This window comes from Scyliorhinus torazame, chromosome 15 (assembly GCF_047496885.1).
Source record: "Scyliorhinus torazame isolate Kashiwa2021f chromosome 15, sScyTor2.1, whole genome shotgun sequence".
In the NCBI taxonomy this organism is placed as follows: Eukaryota; Metazoa; Chordata; class Chondrichthyes; order Carcharhiniformes; family Scyliorhinidae; genus Scyliorhinus; species Scyliorhinus torazame.
Window position 1 is genome coordinate 16,641,431 of NC_092721.1, and position 20,150 is coordinate 16,661,580.

Consider the following 20,150-nt stretch of genomic DNA (forward strand, 5'->3'; position numbering starts at 1 on the left):
ATGCAGAAGTTGTATATGAGCTTGGGAATAAACGCAGCAAGTACCTGTGGTCTTTTTAATTAAGAAGAGGGCTGACTCGAGGACTATCCCCTCTGTGCAAAACTCTGGGGGTAATAGGTCCAATGAAAATTGAAGATATTAACTGGGCGTTTAGGGATTCTTATGCTGAATTATATAAAGTCCCGTCAGTCCGTGTTGATAATTATGGAGTGGAGAAGCCGGCGTTGGACTGGGGTGAGCACAGTACGAAGTCTTACAACACCAGGTTAAAGTCCAACAGGTTTGTTTCGATGTCACTAGCTTTCGGAGCGCTGCTCCTTCCTCAGGTGAATGAAGAGGTCTGTTCCAGAAACACAGAAACGCTGGGTTATGGGCCCTGCTATTACGGGCCAGGGTTTAGAGAACCCCAAAGTGTATCATGGATTTCACCTGACCCACAACTTTTAATAGATTTTTGTTATGGGGAGCACAAGGGCCCATTCTACAGGTGTGATGCAACAGTGATCTAAAGTACTTTTAAAACAAAACAATGTTTATTCTATGAATTCAGTAAAAACGTTATAAACACACAGTAAACATCTTAGTAACTATCAACTTAAATACTCCCCCCAAAGAAAACAGTACTCTATAAGTAACCCTTAATCTTTCCTAGCAACATCCATAAGACAAATACCCTCTTTAACAAAGACAGTAAATTCTCTACTGAGAGCAGTTATCACTTTTAAATTAGCAAATGATCTTAAGACATTCTTTTCATGCAGAGAGAGATCAAAATTACACCTTGTTTGGCTGGATGCAGCTCCATCTCTGAAAACAAAACTAAACACACACTGTAGCTGCCAGCTCAAAAACGAAAGTAAAAGCAGACAGACAGCCCAGCTCCACCCACACTCTGCCATCACTGCAGCTATTTGATAGAAACCCATTTCTTAAAGGTACATCCACTACAGCTATCTAATAAACACCCATTTCTTAAAGGTACTCTCACATGACACTGCGCACTTCCACTGTGCCATTCTGCCACCTATCGTTAAAGGAAATTCCATGGCCAACATGATAAAATCTTCAGAGACTCTGTGACGTTTAGTGAGGTGAAGGCAGGAAGGAAAGGTTGCTGATGAGAAATTAGTTTGGTTATAACCTTATCCGTTTATTTACTACAATATATTGATGCATTTTCAAAGGTGCATGTGTGAACTAGTAACTACGATCATGATTTTCTGTACAGATCCAGTGTTCTGTAGGACTGATAGTTCAAAGAACATTTCCTAATTCAAGGTTTTCTATGAATACAGTGAAATATAATCATTTCAATTATGCAATTCCCAGTGCTTATAGCGGGCACAGGTGCTAATGTGAGTTGTCAATGTCTCTTCATTTTGATTTAAGTGTTACGCCTACTCGGTTGGGTGCACCAACAGTCTGAAGCTAACCAACATATTCTTAAAGGGCTGAAATAATACAATACGTGGGCTCTGAAGATTAAGCAGCAGCCCATTAATTCAGTTTTGATTCTGTGTTTCTCTCTTCCTCCCTTCCCTTTCAAGGACCTATCTTTTTTTTTAAATTTAGAGTACCCAATTCATTTTTTCCAATTAAGGGGCCATTTAGCGTGGCCAATCCACCTACCCTGCACATCTTTGGGTCGTGGGGGTGAAACCCACTCAAACATGGGGAGAATGTGCAAGCTCCACACGGACAGTGACCCAGAGCCGTGATCGAACCTGACACCTCGGCACCGTGAGGCAGCAGTGCTACTCACTGTGCCACTGTGCTGCCCTTTCGAGGACCTATCTTGAAGCCTTTGATGAATTGAATGACCAAGACAGTGACAATATCACACATGCGGGGGATTGAAGAGGTATAAGCTTAATGAAGAAACCATTGATGGGCCCAAGGTAACCGGCACCCTCAAATGTTAAACGGGGTGCTTTTTTAATTGATTCATGTGGCATTGCAAAAGGTTAGCGCTATTTTCTCGATGTAGGCAGTTGCCTGTGGTAAGCATGGATAGTTTCAATGGTCACGACTGTGTGCTCAAACTGTGGTCAGTTCGATTCATTATTATGAAAACCAGACAATGAATTTATGAGTGAAGTTGGGTGAAGGATGAACATTGGCCACTGCATCAGGGAGAGCTCCCTTGCTTTCCTCTGGATAGTCCTATGGGACCTATCACATCTCAGAGAGAGGACAGAAGGAGCTCAAAGTCTCACCTGGAAGGTGGCACCTCTGGTAATGCAGCAGTCCCTCAGTACTGCGCCGGAACTGTGAGCTGTTTTCTGTGTTCAAACTCTGTGCAGTGATAGAGCAGTGCAGCTGATATGAAGATAAAAACAGTGGGTGGGATTCTCCGTCCGCTCACAGCAGGAGGATTCTTGGCTCCTGCTGAGAATTTCCCGATGGGAAATTCGGCTGAGTGATGGATTCTCCGTCCTTGCTGGAAGTGGTAGTGGGGCAGACTCGCAACAGAGAATCTGGGCCACAGGAGCTCTGGGGAAACTTGCTGGCACAATCGAGTAGTTCAGTGCTAGCTTCCCAATGATGTGGAACAGAAGTAGACTGATCCTGGACTCCCAGGTAAATACACAGTTGATAATTAACATAGAATCTACACTCACCCACAACTAATCTCTACACTATAATAAATGATCTGGTCTTACTCATTATGACCTGCTCTTACTCACACTATCGTTCCTTCAGTCTGGCTCTAGCTAACTCCTTCACTTGTCTCCCCCACAAGGCTCACCATCAATATACTTGTAACTCTAGCTCCCTCTAGTGCCTCACCTGGACATTTCATTAACCCTTGCAGTTCTTACATTTATGACAGTACCACAGAATGGACTCTGAACATGTAAATGGCTTGAAATAATGATTTAAGTTTATTTGATTGCTCAAGGAGCTCATTTCTTTAGCTTTACGAACAGTCCTTGTCCAATGGACAGGTGCTTTACGGTAACTTCTAATGTGAGAGGCACTCAGATTTCGTTATTATTTTCTACTTTTTACCACATTTATCTTTTGCCCCTCGGACTCCCGAACCAACCCCGATGCTCTCTTGCATTCTAATTCTGGAAGTCAACTAAGAGAGCTGAATGATTCTCTGTGACTAACTGAAAGTGCTGCAGTAACACTGCTGGTTGAAGGGAAGTATTCCATTATTTATTCTGCATTCCTCAGAGCATCTCATCCGCTGTTTTTAGCTGAAAGATGCAATATCAACACACACAGGCTTCAACAGCAGCTAATTAAAGTTAGTCTTACTTCGTCAATCTTCCACCATTCTGTGAAAAACCACTGGCCCAGTCGCACTGCAATAAATGCTTCATTCACAGTGAGATGTCCTTGAAGGTGAGCCAGGTTTTTTTATGGACCATGCTGGGGTCAGGCAGGCAGGCCTCAGTGAATGGGGAGGGCATATCTTGTAGAAGCTTTGCTGTAGCCATGGAGGTGATCATTGCCACCAGGAGGGAGGGGGGGGGTCATCTGTGGGATGTGGAGCGGGCATAAAGGAGGCCCTCCGTCACCACTTAGGGGAACCCGCTGGGTAGACGCCAGGGTTTACATGGCCATCTCCCCACACAGTGACGGTCTCTCCCAATACTGGTAAAAATGGCAGCAGGGGTGGAAAGTGGCTATTAATTGTTAACGGTGTTGAAGCACCTTGGGCTAGGGCGCAGTCAATTCCAGCCCCCCTTGACCTGGAGTTGCAACACAATCAAAGTAACCAGTAATTCTTCAAAAAATACGCAAAGTATTTGACCCTTAGCTGCCCAATAGTTACAGTCACCAGGTTTGTAAATTTAAACACAATTAGTTTTTATTTATAACAATAGGTATAATGAAATATGCAGCAAATACAACTGGTTAACTATTACCTAACTCCTAATCCTGCACATTAAATTGCTCCCCCGCCCTCTAAACACGCACACAAGACAACCAAACACAGAGAGGAAGAGAGCGGTGGAAAATTGTAAGTAAAAGATAAAAGAGTCTTTGTTTCAGTTGGTTGTCCCTAACCATGCCTTCTTTCAAAGTCAGCTTTCCGGTTGTGGTCTCTGTTTGCAGTATGTGATGGTTTTCACTGTAGATTCATTCCGATCTCCGGAGTTTCAGAAATACAGCAGCTGACAGCCTTTCTGGAGAGAGAGGGAAGAGAGAGAGAGATCAGGTTCTTGTCTCAGAGTTCAGGACTGAAACGGAGCTCCTTGGGTCTTTGATAATCATTCCACTCGAATAGGACCCAATTACCATCTATTACCAGGCAGAATACGGCCTTTTGGCCAATTCGTTGGCCACCAGTTGGCAACCAATCAAACGGAGTCTCACATTGGGTGCCACAAAATCTGAGTTTTTTTTTCGAAGACGAGCACCATATACTATGTAGCAACTTTTTGAATTCCTCCTTCTCTCTGCTGCTTGACTTAAAGATCCTTGTCCGATAAGCATCCATGAATCAAAAATGATCACAGCAAAAATAAAGGGAAAAGAAGTGAATGAACAGGGAGGGCCGTTACAACAGAGTAAGTGGCTTGTTTAGAAGCTGCACTACTGAAAATGAAGATTCCATTGTGTTTGGGTGAGTCTCTGTGGCCACTCTATTCATTCCTTACTCAGCATTGCCGCCACTATCAAAAATAGTTTCTGTGAACATCCCTTCAATACCAAAAAATCCTATTTAACCCCCGAAAGACGACATAAACTGAGATTCTATTATATCCAACAGTTCGTATTTATTGGCTGCCTGTCAGTGAAAATATCATATTCACTGAGTTATAGTGGGCGTCATTCTCCGACCCCCCGCCGGATCGGAGAATGGCTGTAGGCCGCCGTGAATCCCGCCCCCGCCCCCGCCGAAGTCTCCGGTACCGGAGATTGGGCGGGGGCGGGAATCGGGCCGCGCCGGTTGGCGGGACCCCCCGCTGGATTCTCCGGCCCGGATGGGCTGAAGTCCCGCCCAGAAATTGCCTGTCCCGCCGGCGTAAATCAAACCTGGTATTTACTGGCGGGACCAGGCGGCGTGGGCGGGCTCCGGGGTCTTGGGGGGGGGCGCGGGGCGATCTGACCCCGGGGGGTGCCCCCACGGTGGCCTGGCCCGCGATCGGGGCCCACCGATCCACGGGCGAGCCTGTGCCGTGGGGGCACTCTTTCCCTTCCGCCTCCGCTACGGCCGCCACCATGGCGGAGACGGAAGAGACTCTCCCCACTGTGCATGCGCGGAAACTGACAGCGGCCGCTGACACTCCCGCGCATGCGCCGCATTTCCGCGCCAGCTGGCGGGGCAACAAACGCCATTTCCGTCAGCTGGCGGGGCAGAAATCCCTCCGGCGTCGGCCTAGCCCCTCAATGTTGGGGCTAGGCCGCCAAAGATGCGGAGCATTCCGCACCTTTGGGCCGGCGCGATGCCCGTCTGATTGGCGCCAGTCGGCGGACATCGCGCCATTGGGGGAGAATTTCGCCCAGTGTAACAAATTGCTTCTTTATTCTCGGCTCATCACCTTTGCGATAGTTATGCATGGCCAGAATTAAAAATGCATTTCAAGTCATGATATATTTTACCAGCAATTTGTCTATATATTCCCTGATGCATTTGGACACGGAATGGAATTTCACTCACATAAGTTGGCAAACAAGCAAAAAAGATTGCGTTCCCATCATGAGACATGAATCACAAAAGGCATTTGTGTGGAAAGATGTTATTGTGCATTTTCACTTTCCATATGATAGAAAAATACAAAGCCGCTGAGACTAATTGTTCCTCCAAATGGATCTATCGAGGAATTAATATCCTTTTAACGTCGACACATTCCTTGCGGGGGAATGGGGTTTTGGCGAGTGTCGCTAAACTTCAAATTAGCACCTTCCGCCTTTGTATATTCTCAATCTGTCTTTTTTTCACATATGCTTCTTGGCGTGAAGAATGATAAATCAGGGAAGTAGGAGTAGGAGTAACTCTCCTACTCATTTGAGACCTGAGAGCTTTGCTTAGCTGACTGCAAAGCTTTGGAGTCAGCTGAGCAAAGCTCTCAGGTCACAAATGAGTAATAGAACCCACGACCATGTAATTCCGAGCCCTGACAAACAAACACATCTCAACCCCACATCAATAAGCCACAGTGTCCCATTGCTTGAGTTCTCTCTCTGTGAGCAAGATGGTGAATTTAGTGTGTACGCTTTGTTGGTTTTTGCTGTTGTAGGTTTCATAGCCTTTGACAGCCGTACAATAGATGAGATGAATTGTTCTTACAGAAAGATGGCGCAGAAACAATGGGCGAAATGTCCTCTTTCTATGCTGCAACCACTCTCTGATTCAAAGATATGGGGCTGGATTCTCCATTATTGGGAGTATGACCCACGCCGGTAGAGTTTTACTCCTGAAAATCCTGGATCAAAGGGACACAAATTCCCAGCCTGCAGGGGGCTAGCAGGGACCCGAAGTAAATCTTGCGGCTTTTGCTGCAGAGACGGGCCACTTTCGGGTCGGAGGCCACGCAGGCGCACGGCGGCGGACTGTAGCGGTTGCGGCGTGTTCCATGGCAGACTCGGACCGTGGAGCTAGACCCAAAAAGGAGACCCCTCGATTGGCCAGGCTCTGGATCCTCAATCCCCTCACGAACATTCCCCGGCTGCCTATAAGGCCACCCCCCCCCGCCACTCCCCCCCGCCGGGCCTCCGATCCGCCCGTCCCCAACCAGGGCGGCGAGTATCCCGACCGGCTGGAGCATTTTAGTTCCACGCCGTCAGGACTTCGGCCTGTTTCAAACAATGGTAGCACTTTATCTTCACTGTGGGAAAGACAATTCGGCACAAGTATTCAGTTCTTTCAAGCTCTCACTGAGGTACCATTTGGCATCTGGCATTGCAAGGGTTAATGTGGGACTGGGAAACAGTAACACCCGCAGTGCGATGTAAAGAGATAAATGACTTGAAATGAGACTCAGTTTTGCACTGGATAGAGACCTGTGTAGACGCAAGCATGGAGTTAGCTTGGATTATACCCTGTATATATGTACAGAGTAATGTGTCAGCAAAAAATATTTAATGTTCAACATACAGGACTCAGAACCTCTTTGTGTGACCAACTGAACCTACAAAACCACCGACAAAATTGTTCACTTTATTGTTGACAATCTAATTGGCTGATTTTCTAGATTTACTAAATATGTCGCATTTGTTCATTCGTTCATGGAATGTGAACATCACTGGAATGGTCTGAATTTGTTCCCCATTGCTAATTGCCCTTGATAAGTGCATCGGGACCTTCTTGTGACCACCGTTCTCCATTTTTGTCCTATTTCTCCCGATCCCTTCTTCCACCTGAGTTAGGTATTAAAGGAGCTCTAATACCTGTCCAATGGTACCATTGTGTACTGTTTCGTACATACCAACTACCCTCCAGTACCACACCCCAGTGAGTCATCATCACGTCCTGTGCTGGACAGGGAAAGCTCAGTCGACCTTTCAATCATGGAAAGTATTAAAAAGAGATTTACTTTTATAAGAGAACTTTTCACGATCACCAGACATATCAAAGTGCTTTGCAGCCAATTATGTATTTTAGAATGTAGTCCCTTTTTAAAAAATGTATTTTTCATTAGACATGGGTGTTGCTGGCTTAAACAGCATTTTTATTGTCCATCTTAATTGCCTCTGAGAAGGTTGAGGTACTCTGCCTTCTTTTTAAAAATAAATTTAATTATTATTTTTCCCAATTAAGGGGCAATTTAGCGTGGCCAATTGACCTACCTTGCACAAATTTGGGTTGTGGGGCTGAAACCCACGCAGACACGGGGAGAACGTGCAAACTCCACACGGACAGTGTGACCCAGAGCCGGGATTGAACCTGGGACCTCGGCGGCGTGAGGCAGCAGTGCTAACCACTGTGCCACGTGCTGCCCTGTGCGCTGCCTTCTTGAACCGCGACAGCCCCTGTAGTGTAGGTATACCAATACTGCTGTTAGGGAGGGCGTTTCCAGGATTTTGGCCCAGCAGCAGTGAGGGAACAACCCAAGCTGGAATGTGGTCCGGATCATACTCCATGAGTAAAAGGACTGCTTCAGTGTCTGATGAATCGCAAACGGTGCTGAACATTGTGCAATCACCTGACGAAGGAGCAGTGCTCCGAAAGCTAGTGATTCGAGACGAACATGTTGGACTTTAACCTGGTGTAAGAATTCTTATTGTGTAATCATCAGCGAACATCCCCACTTCTGAACTTATGACGGAGGGAAGATCTTTGATGAAGCAGCTGAAGATGGTTAGGCCGAGGACACTACCCCGAGGAACTCCTGCACGGATGTCCTGGAGCTGAGGTGATTGACTTCCCTCCACCACAACCATCTTCCTTTGTGCCGGGTATGGCTCCAAGCAGTGGGGCGGTTTCGCCCGATTCGCATTGACACCAGTTTTGTTGAGGTCCCTTAAAGCTACTATATTCAATTAAATGCTGCCTTGATGTCAAGGGCAGTCACTCTCACTTCATCTCTGGAGTTCAGTCGAAAATGAAAATGAATGAAATGAAAATCATTTATTGTCACAAGTCGGCTTCAAATGAAGTTACTGTGAAAAGCCGCTAGTCGCCACATTCAGGCGCCTGTTCGGGGAGGCTGCTACGGGAATTGAACTGTGCTGCTGGCCTGCCTTGGTCTGCTTTCAAAGCCAGCGATTTAGCCCTGTGCTAAACCAGCCCCTGGTTCTGGTGTCCATGTTAGAAACAAGGCTGCAATGGGGTCAGGAGCTAAATGACCCTGGCGGGACCCAAACTGAACCTCAGTCAGATGTTTGTTTTTGAACAAGTGCTGTTTAATAGCATTGTTAATGACCCCTTCCGTCATTGTGATCAAGAGTAGACTGGGGGGGGGCGGTAAATGGTTGGGTTGGATTAGCCCTGTTTCTTACGTACAGGACATTTACCATCTTGGCTGGGCAGTTGTTGTAGCTCCACTGGAAGAGGATGCCTTGGGCGCAGTATGTACTGGAGCACAGGTCTTCAGTGCTATTACTGAAATGTTGTCAGAGCCCCTGGCATCAACCCCCGTCCCAGACAGCCGTGACCCTAACCCCCCCCCCCATCTGGAGGGCAGCCAAACCCCACCCTGCACCACATACCGGCTGCCATGGCAGGGTGCCCTGGCCAGTGAAGCTACCAGCTACCCATCCCTTAGGCTGCATGTGCTGGGTTATCTAAAACTGATGTTTTCTATTTCCACCCCCCCTCCTCAGCCCCAGGAAAAAGCCACCATAACCACCTGGAATGGGAGAAGGCTGGACGGGGACGCCATCCGCCGATGGGGCAGCAAGCGGCCCGCTGAAGAGGAACGCCCAGAGAAGCCCCTACAGGGGGCACCGGACAGGGGACACAGAGCATACCGCTGACATGGGCAGCGCTGCCATCCAACGGCACCCCTGGCAGCAAGGATGGGCGCCAGGGCCAGAGGCCCCCAAGGTGCCGGCACCGATGGGGTCAGGGGTGTGGGGACCGCAACAGAGCAGTGGGCCCTGGACATGGTCGGCGACCAGGAGGAATGGGAGTGAACCTCGCCGTCGTAAATTCATCCCGGTGGAGCTGGAGAATTGCGGAGACCCCGGAGAATACCGGTCAGGCCCGCTAATGATATGTTCAACAGCATTTACCAAACACATTGAGGCCACTGCCGAGGCAATGGACAATTGCAATATGGCATGAAACCAGCACCGGCCACGATTTTGGTGTCGGAGCCGATTCTGAACCCAATCGCGTTTCCCGATCCTGGTGTCGGCCGACGGAGAATCCCGACTAGAAATTTCTGCACGTCCTCAGTAGGGCACTGGAGTGTCAACCTAGATTTTCATGCTCAGGTTCTGGAGGTGGACTTAAACCCACTATCTTCTGTCATTATATAACTCCCATGTTCTACTGATAAGTGCATTGTAACCATCTCCTTGCTGCGCCCTTCACCAGCTATGTCCCTCATGCTCCCGTGTCTTCTGAGTTCGGCACTCATGGATATACAATATCTGTCAAATTGTGGAGCAGTTACACACTTACCAATCAATCTTTAAATCTCATCCAAGTGGACATAACATGAAACTCAGCCTCAGTCAGAACAGACATCAATATTTCAACAGGTTATCGGGAACATAGCCAATTTGTTTCCTGAACATAATATCATAGAGGTCAATTTTGCTCCAATAACAATGCGTATGTGTGTTTGTCTGTGTGTGTGTGAATATACAAGTATAGAAGATATACTATGTATGACAGACTATATATATGTATGTAGATCCTTTGTCGTAAAACCCACCAGGTTTCTTCACAGCCCCTCTAGATCCATCACTTATTCTTTTACTTGGTCCATTACCCGTCCCTTATTGCTTTGCACCATCATTCTTTGTATTGCTTATTTTTGTTATGTACTACAGAATACATTCCTGCTGATGAAGTGTTATGTGACCTGCAGTGACGTCAGAGTGTTTGTGCGGACTTCAGTTAGATCTTAGATTGTATGCGCAACATCCCTGTAAACTCTCATTGTGTTTGTAAGAATCCAGAGTGTGGGCACTGTCGTGTTGGGTGTTCCGATACACAAACGAACCAACACGGTTGTAGATGGTACAACTCTGTTTTATTATTCTGTACAATAATAACTATTAACTTCTGGCTGTTGTTTGCACTTCACCAGCTAACCTGCGGACCCAGCCCTAGCACTCTCTTAGTGAGGCACTCAGCACATGGTGTATGTCTGAGTGGCACGCTGTGAGCTCTGTGCTCTGAGCTATCTCCTGGTAGAATGAGCGGGAACTGTGGTGTTCTCTGTTTTATAGTGCGTGTGCTCTCACTGGTGATTGGCTGCGATGTTGTGTGTGTGTTGGTTGGTCCATCTACCTGTCCATCAGTGTGTGTGTGATTGCACCATGATATGCTAATGTGGATATCATGACAGGCACCTCCATCCATTATCTCTTGGCGGCCAACTGAAAGATGTCACAATTTTCCCCAACCTTCACCCTGCCACTGACCTTCACTTCCGTTCTTTCCTCCCCCCCCTCCATTTTCCCTGCCTCTGAAGTGAAAACTGTTAAATCTCCAACTTCTTCCCGTTCCAATGATAGGTCGTTGACTTGAAACGTTGGTCAGGATTTTTCAGACCCGCCCACCTCGGGAATCTTCGGGGGAGGGTGGAATATTTGATGGACAAGCAAAAGCTCTGCTGATATTGGGTGGGAATTTCCAGTCCCCCGGCCGTTGAGACTGGAAAATCCCACCCCTGAACTCTGCTTCGCTCGCCACAGATACCAGCAGGCCAGCTGAACATTGCCCATATTTTCTGTTTATAAGTCAAATTTCCAACGTCCACAGTATTTCGCTTTTGTTTATTTTGTGCAAGTCCTTAGCCCACAAGGCACTTGATTTGGAACACCATCTCAACTCTCCGGCCACGGCCTGCTGCAGTTCTCCAACGACGCCCAATACAAAGTGGAAGAACAACACCTCATCTTCTAATTAGGCATGTTACAGCCTTCTGGACTCACCATGACTTCAACAACTTTAGACTGTGAACTTTCCCCTCCACCTTGACGGCCCCTCCTTTTTGTCTTATTTGTTTTACGGTTTCCTTGGCTTGCCCCAACACAACTCCACCCCTCCCACAAATGGCCACCTGTCCTTTGTTGTTCAGTTTTGCTCCCACTGATCACTGGCCTTTGTCCTCTCATTGACACATTCTGCTATATTGTTGCCACCATTAACACTCTTCAGTCCATAATGGCACCATTAAACCCCGCCCCTCCATTGTCTTATGTCCGTGACACCTTTGTCAATCCCTCCTTTGCTCCGACTTATCCTTGTCCTTTCAGTCTGCGCCAATTCCTCCACCCGCCTCTCCAAACTATATAATTCATTACCTTTCTACCTCTCCTTACATCTGCAGATGGGTCATACGCGCTCGAAAATCCAACTCTGTTTCTCGCTCCAGAGATTCTGCCAGGCCTCCTAAGTTTATCCAGAATTTTCTAATCTTATTTATCACTTCAGTTGGACCTGAAATTGGTCCTTGTTCTCCATCGACCTAATCCACCTACAACTGTTTTTAACATGCCATCAAATATAAATCACATTAACCCGATAAACTTGTGTTGGACTAAGGATCGCAATTATCTTTCACTATCATGTAGCAGATGCCACAATGCAATTGTTTTTTCATTTATACATTTAAAGGTGAGCTCCTTTGATGTAGCTGACAGTTCAGTGCTGGAAGGCAAACTGTTGTATTTCAAGTGCACTAATTATAACTGATGAAAAGAAAGACATGTTGTTGAAGCTTTTTGTCTTTGTTAACACGAAGGATGCTAAATTTCAAACGATCATAACAATTTATACTACATGACAAAAGATGCTGATTGGATGACATATCGACTCAGATTAGCTGAGGCAATTTCATGAAGAAAGCAATGGACAACTATAGGCTCCAAGCTCCAGGGGAGAACAATTCAGCAAAAAAACTCAAGTTTTGTTCACACCGGATGAGTCGCTGCGTATGAATGTTATGTTGCTTTTAGCTAGCGCGGGCCACATTACGCGATTTCTTTCGATTGGCGATTGGGGAGCCTATAGATCTGCCATTGCTTTCTCCATGGCAATGCTGCAACCAATCTGAGGTTGACCTGCCAACCAATCAATACCATTTCCACTTGCAGTACAAATAGTTGTGACTGTTTGAAATTTGGCATTCTTGCATTAGTCCCGATGAGTGCTGGATGAAAAGCTTCAGCAACCTGTCTCTCTTTTCAGCAACATTCAAGTTCAGGATGACAAAGCAATTGGTCTTTTCATTAGTTTGCATTCCTTACTCATTGTAATTCCTTAAAAAGCCTTTGGGTATTTATTCCCAGAGTTAATAAGATGCATATTTATCAATAATAGTAACAGGAGAAACTGTTTCAACTGGCAGGAGAGTTGGTAACCAGAGGACACAGATTTAATTTGAAAGATTCAGAGGGGAGATGAGGAGAATTTGTTTTACCCAGCGGGTTATTGTGATCGGCAATGAGCTTCTGAAAATGGGGAAGAGGAATCAACAATAACTTTCAAAATTAAAATAAACATTTTCTTGAAGAGGAGACATTTTGAGGGCTTTGAGGAATAAGAAAGGGATTGGGACTAATTTGATAATTCTACCAAGGAACCAAAACTGGGATAATGGGCTGATTGGCCTCTTTATATGCTGTCTGATTCGATGCAATTGTGACAATCTCTTTGTGAATAGGTAAAGTCAAAGTCCGTTAAACTGATTCTGCCTCATATCGTCAAGATCTAAAGCTAATTTTTCAGCGACAATTAAAAAAAAACTGATACAAATAATTCAGCGCCACATAATGGTTGGATTTCATCTCAAGCTGGTAGCAGCTGGGAATATATATATATTTATTAACGTGTTTCTTCAAATTGTCATTCTGTTTTGAATCAGTTATTATGACAGATTGTGTACATGTCTTGGAAACAATGGAAGGAGCATTTGGAATCCAATTACTCATTTTGAATGTTAATTATTAACCCTTAAACAGTCCAAAATGTAAAAGTTGTGGAATAAAATTGCAAATCCATACAAAGTGTGGAATTGACAACAGAATACGTCTGTTTGAACTAGACAGTTGGGGGAATTTTCCCAAGGGGGGGAATCGGAAAAGTTATAAAAATTAAGATACAAGGATAAATAAATGATGGAACCCATGTATGTTATAAAGAACCAGAAGTTATAATTACTAAACATAAAGGCATGCTTGCACCTGAGGGTCATTCACCAAGCTGATGTGCAATCCGTTCATGTATTTAGAAATACATTTCTATCATTATTTTCAGACTTGGGATAGCTTAAAACAGAACACCACATAACCCTAAGGGCAGATGCCAAGGTTATCAGTCTCTTCCCCAGAGAGGAATGTCCTCCATCCACTCTTAGACAATGTAAAGAACAAAATTGAAACTATATTCCAACAAAGGGGCCACGGCTCCAGTAGACTTACTGGTGAAGTAGTGTTCGGGAATGGTCACAGTACCTATGTCTGCTGGTTCAATTAGAATCTGTGTGGACTTGACTCAATTGAGCCAATCAATAGAGTGTGAGATGCGCCCGATGACAATCATGGTTGGAGGTCTTGCCAAATGAGCAAAACAGCACTCGCTTCACAAAATTGGATGCTAACAGCAGCTTTTGACTGTTGCCTCTGGACAAAGAACCCAGATTGCTAACTATATTTATCACCCCGTTTGGCCATTGTTGTCCTAACAGGTAACTGCTTCTACACCTGAGATATTCCAAAGAACGATGTCCTGGACCCCGGAAGGCATGGAGGAAGTGACATGCCACGTGGACAATATTCTCCTTAGACAGTTCATCAAGTGAAGAACATGACTGGCCAGAGAGAGCAGTCCCTCAAAGTCTACCGAGGAAAGTCTACCAAGAAGCAGGTCTGACATGAAATCCGAAATGCGAATCTGAAAAGCCAATGATAAATGTTTGAGGCCACGTTGTGTGCGTTTGGGAATCAGGGCTGACCTGCAGAAAACTGAGATGGTTAGAAACTTGCCGCAGCCTAAAGACATCACAGAATTACAAAGCTTCCTTAGAATGGTCAACCAAGTAGGCGATATTCCACTAAACATGGTGGAAGTCAATGAACCATTTTGACAGCTGTTGAAACAAGACCAACAGTGGTGCTGGAACATGGACCCCCAAAGTGCTTTTGACAAAATCCAAAGTCTCTTCATTTCAACAGAATGCTCATAAATTGTCACAATCTTGGACTCAGTCCTGTTTCAAGTTCAAAAAGATGGGCAAAGAAGACTAGCTAATTACGCCTCAAGAGCTCCGATGAACACTGATACAATGTATGCAACCACTGACGAGAATCATTAGCAGCCACATAGTCTTATGAGAGGTTTTCCGATTATGTCATGGGAATAAGATTTAAAAATGCAACCGACCCCAAGGCTTTGGTTACTCTTCTTAACGACAACAGCACTTTCCTGCCTATCTTGGTGTAATCGGTATATTTAGCTACCATGCCTTTGCTCCCCTCATCTAAATCATTGATGTAAATTGTAAAAGGTTGAGGCTCCAGCACAGACCCCTGCTGGACTCCGCTTGTCACATCCTGACAATCAGACAAAAACCCATTTCTGCATACTCTCTGTTTTCTGCCGGCCAACCAGTCTTCAATCCAGGCTAATATGTTACCCCTGCACCATGATCTTTTATTATTTGCAATAACCTTTGATGGGGCTCCTGATCAAGTGTTTTCTGGTAATACAAGTGCAGTTTCTATCCACAGCATGGATTACTCCTTCAAAGAGCTCCAATAAATTGGTTAAACATGATTTTCCTTTCATAAATCCATTCTGGTTCTTCCCAATGACCGTGAGCTTGTTTAAGTGCTGAGCTATGACCTGTTTAATGATCGATTCTAACACTTACCCCATGACAGATATAAAGTTAACTGACTGTTATACCGTCAATTCACTGTGAGACCGTGAGAACGAGCGAACATTAGGCTTTAATATCCATGAACTCGCCTGCCAGAGTCGGCTGCACAAATGAGTGCCACCCACAGGTGGCCGGACTATATATGGCCCCAGTGAGGGTGGAGCCAGTGGCGGAGCCCAGCGGGGTACCAGCACAGCACCTGGAAGTAGCCCGTATCATCACTTCCAGGTCATGGGTCACATCATACAGACAGTACAGACAGCTCATGCATTAGGTGAAATAGATTCACCACACTGACCTATTAATTTTTTGATTTTTTTTTGCCTCCCTTCCCTCTTGAACAGAGAAGTTATATTTGCTACATTCCAGTCTGATGGAACCTATCCAGAACCTTACATATTTTGGAAAATTAACATCAACACGTCTACTAACTCAGATGTCACCTCTTTCACAGGTTGAAGGACATCAGGACCCAAAGACTTGTCAATGCACAGATCCCTCAGTTTGCTCACTACTGCTTCCCTGGTGACTGTAATTTTATCAAGTTCCTTCCTCCCATCAACCTCCTGATTTACAGCTATTATTCAACTGTTTCTTGTGCCCTTCATAATGAATACAGAAGCAAAATGCCTGTTCGTTTCAGCTGCTATTCCTGTATTATCCACTATTAACTCCCCACTCCCACCTCCCAGGGAACCAACTCATTTTTCTTACCCTTTTCCTGTTGAGATACCTGCAAAAGCTCTTGCTATCTTTACATTTCTAACTAACTTCCTGCCGCACCCTAATTTCTTTCTCTTAATTCGCCTTTTAGTCATTCTCTGCTGTTTTTTATAGTCTAACCAGTCATCTGACCTGCCACTAATCTTTGTACAGTTACATATTCTTTCCTTACCTTTGATGCTTTCATTAACTTCTTTGGTTAACCATAGGTAGCGGCTCTTCCCTTTTTTTTTAACAGCAGGAATAAGCAGGGCTGCGTGATTGCACAGGGCTGCACAGTAGCAAAGTGGTTAGCACTGTCACTTCACAGCGCCAGGGTCCCAGGTTCGATTCCCGGCTTGGGTTACTGTCTGTGCGGAGTCTGCACGTTCTCCCCGTGTCTGCGTGGGTTTCCTTCGAGAGCTCCGGTTTCCTCCCGCAAGTCCCGGAGGGCGTGCTGTTAAGTAATTTGGACATTCTGGATTCTCCATCCATGTACCCGAACAAGCGCCAGAATGTGGCAACTAGGGGCTTTTCACAGTAATTCATTGCAGTGTTAATATATCATTAACACTGCAATGAAGTTACTGTGAAAAGCCCCTAGTCGCCACATTCCGGCACCTGTTCGGGTACACAGAGGGAGTACTTGTGACAATAAAGATTATTAAAAAGTTACATAGCCAAGAGTAGACTCGAGGGACGAGAGGAAAAGAGTAAAAATGGAAATGAGGGTTGGAGAATGGCGGGGAGACACAGAGAGAAAAAAACCTAAGAATGCACAAATGATCAAGATGTGGGGCGGGATTCTCCGACCCCCCGCCGGGTCGGAGAATCGCCGGGGGCTGGCGAGAATCCCGACCTTGCCGGTTGCCGAATTCTCCGGCACCGGATATTCGGCGGGGGTGGGAATCGCGCTGCGGCGGTTGGCGGGCCACCCCCCCCGGCGATTCTCCGGCCCGCGATGGGCCGAAGTCCCGCTGCTGGAATGCACGTCCCGCCGGCGAGAATCAAACCACCTCTCTTACCGGCAGGACAAGGAGGCGCGGGCGGGCTCCGGGGTCCTGGGGGGGGGGGGAGGGGGGGGGCGCGGGGCGATCTGGCCCCGGGGGGTGCCCCCACGGTGGCCTGGCCCGCGATCGGGGCCCACCGATCTGCGGGCGAGCTTGTGCCACGGGGGCACTCTTTTCCTTCCACTTTCGCCATGGTCTTCACCATGGCGGAGCCGGAAGAGACCCCCTCCACTGCGCATGCGCGGGGATGCCGCGAGCGGCCGCTGACACTCCCGCGCATGCGCCGCTCGGCAAAGTGATTTCCGTGCCAGCTGGCGGGGCCTTTCCCGCCAGCTGGTGGGGGCACCTCCCGGGGCCAGATCACCCTGCGCCCCCCCCCCCCCCCCCCCCAGGACCCCGGAGCCCACCCGCGCCGCCTTGTCCTGCCAGTAAGAGAGGTGGTTTGATTCTCGCCAGCGGGACAGGCATTCCAGCAGCGGGACTTCGGCCCATCGCGGGCCGGGGAATCGCCGGGGGGGGGGGGGGGTGCCCGCCAACCGGCGCGGCGCGATTCCCACCCCCGCCGTGTCCGGTGCCGGAGAATTCAGCAACCGGCGGGGGCGGGATTCACGCCAGCCCCCGGCGATTCTCCGACCCGGCCGGGGGGGGGGGGGGGGTCGGAGAATCCCGCTCAGGATTCCTCTAAATCGCAACCTTTTTTATTTAGTTGCAAAATTCAGACCAAGAAATTATAATACAGGAACTGGCTGAAATCAATTCCATTGGGGCAAAGCTATGTGGGGTGATGTGAAGGTGAGGAGAATGCAATACCGGAATATTGAGTAATGCAGACAATGTGCACAGGGTATTGGTAAGATCTGCCAACACTGCTCTGAAACAAATGTTTGCAACAATCGAGAATATTTGACATATTTCAAATTTCTGCTCAGGCCAACGCTATCTGGGCCTCATATGCTACAGAGAATATCTTGTCTCTCGTCAGCAAAGGAACTCTGGATGGTTCTGTGAGTAGATGGCGAAAGGCCCAGGTCTCCTTTTGACGGAATTTTATGTTTTTTTGACTGTGTCAACTCAGAAGGAAAAGCAGTGTGTGGACTGCCGGTTCCCCTGCTGACTGTTCACATCATATTTTTTGACAAATGGTAAACAGAAACCCTGGAAACGGGTCCCATGACTTCATGCTGACGAGGGAGGTGGGATCCCTATGTAGGGGCGATTGAGTGAGGACAAATGTTATTTGTCAATGTACGGTAATCAGGTTATCAAGCTTTCATGGCGAGATCCGCATTACATAATTGGTATCGGCAGGGACAATCGAGTGGGAAAATCCCGCAGGCATAAAAGCTGTTTTGGGACCTCCCCCACCCCCTCAATTCACTGTCCCTGCCACCATTGCCGCCAACCGAAAAAGGAGCAGAAAATCCTGTCCAAATCCAGTTTTGTGTTCAGCTAACTAATCTTAACCATTTAGCTGCATATTATATTGCAACAGATCGCAGCACACCTTGCCTCATCAGTTGTCTCATGATCCTTGCTGCAAAGGAATTTTCTCTGCAACATCGGGGCCGCACGATGGCACAGTGGTTAGCACTGTTGCTTCACAGCTCCAGGATCCTGGGTTCGATTCCCAGCTTCGGTCACTGTCTGTGCGGAGTCTGCACGTTCTCCCCGTGTCTGCGTGGGTTTCCTCTGGATGCTCCGGTTTCCTCCCACAAGTCCCGAAAAGCCGTGTTTGTTAGGTGGATTGGACATTCTGAATTCTCCCTCTGTGTACCCGAACAGGTGCCGGAATGTGGCGACTAGGGGATTTTCACACTCACTTCATTGCAGTGTTAATGTAAGCCTACTTGCGACAAGAATCAAGATTTAAAATTTTTTTTAATTGAATTATTATTAAAGTTAAATGATAATTCTATGTGTTAATTATCTTTCTTTCTTTTATAAACTTAGAGTATCCAATTATCATGGCCAATCCGAAGTCCCGCTGCTGGAATGCCTGTCCCGCTGGCGAGAATCAAACCACCTCTCTTACTGGCAATCCACCTAACCTGCACATCTTTGGACTGTGGGAGGAAACCAGAGCACCCGGAGGAAACCCACGCAGACACGGGGAGGACGTGCAGACTCCGCACAGACAGTGACCCAAGCCGGAATCGTACCTGGGACCCTGGAGCTGTGAAGCAATTGTGCTATCCACAATGCTACCGTGCTGCCCCGGTACTTGGGACTATGATGTGGTGGCCATCACGGAAACGTGGATAGACGAGGGGCAGAAATGGTTGTTGGAGGTCCCTGGTTATAGATATTTCAATAAGATTAGGGAGGGTGGTAAAAGAGGTGGGGGGTGGGGGGGGTGGCATTGTTAATTAGAGATAGTATAACAGCTGCAGAAAGGCAGTCCGAGGAGTATCAGCCTACTGAGGAAGTATGGGTTGAAGTCAGAAATAGGAAAGGAGCAGTCACCTTGTTCGGAGTTTTCTATCGTCCCCCCAATAGTAGCAGAACTGTGGAGGAACAGATTGGGAAACAGATTTTGGAAAGGTACAGAAGTCACAGGGTAATAGTCATGGGTGACTTTAACTTCGCAAACATTGAGTGGAAACTCTTTAGATCAAATAGTTTGGATGGGGTGGTGTTTGTGCAGTGTGTCCAGGAAGCTTTTCTAACACATTATGTAGATTGTCCGACCAGAGGAGGGGCAATATTGGATTTAGTACTTGGTAATCAACCAGGGCAAGTGATAGATTTGTTAGTGGGGGAGCATTTTGGAGATAGTGACCACAATTCTGTGACTTTCACTTTAGTAATGGAGAGGGATAGATGCGTGCAACAGGGCAAGGTTTACAATTGGGGGAAGGGTAAATACGATGTTGTCAGACAAAAATTGAAGTGCATCACTTGGGAACATAGGCTGTCAGGGAAGGACACAAGTGAAATGTGTCCTTGATATGTATGTCCCTGTCATGCAGGGAAG

The 20,150-nt window shown here is 46.8% G+C and overlaps 1 long non-coding RNA gene across 1 annotated transcript in view; it reads right to left on the reverse strand.

Annotated features, from left to right (window-relative positions):
* Window positions 1–3,797: 3,797 nt before the first annotated feature.
* The window catches only part of LOC140391363 (uncharacterized), a 96,576-nt gene continuing 80,223 nt past the window's right edge, over window positions 3,798–20,150 (reverse strand). Inside the window, exon 2 of the long non-coding RNA XR_011935007.1 lies at window positions 3,798–4,142. This is a non-coding gene — a long non-coding RNA (uncharacterized lncRNA). The remainder of the gene's footprint in view (window positions 4,143–20,150) is intronic.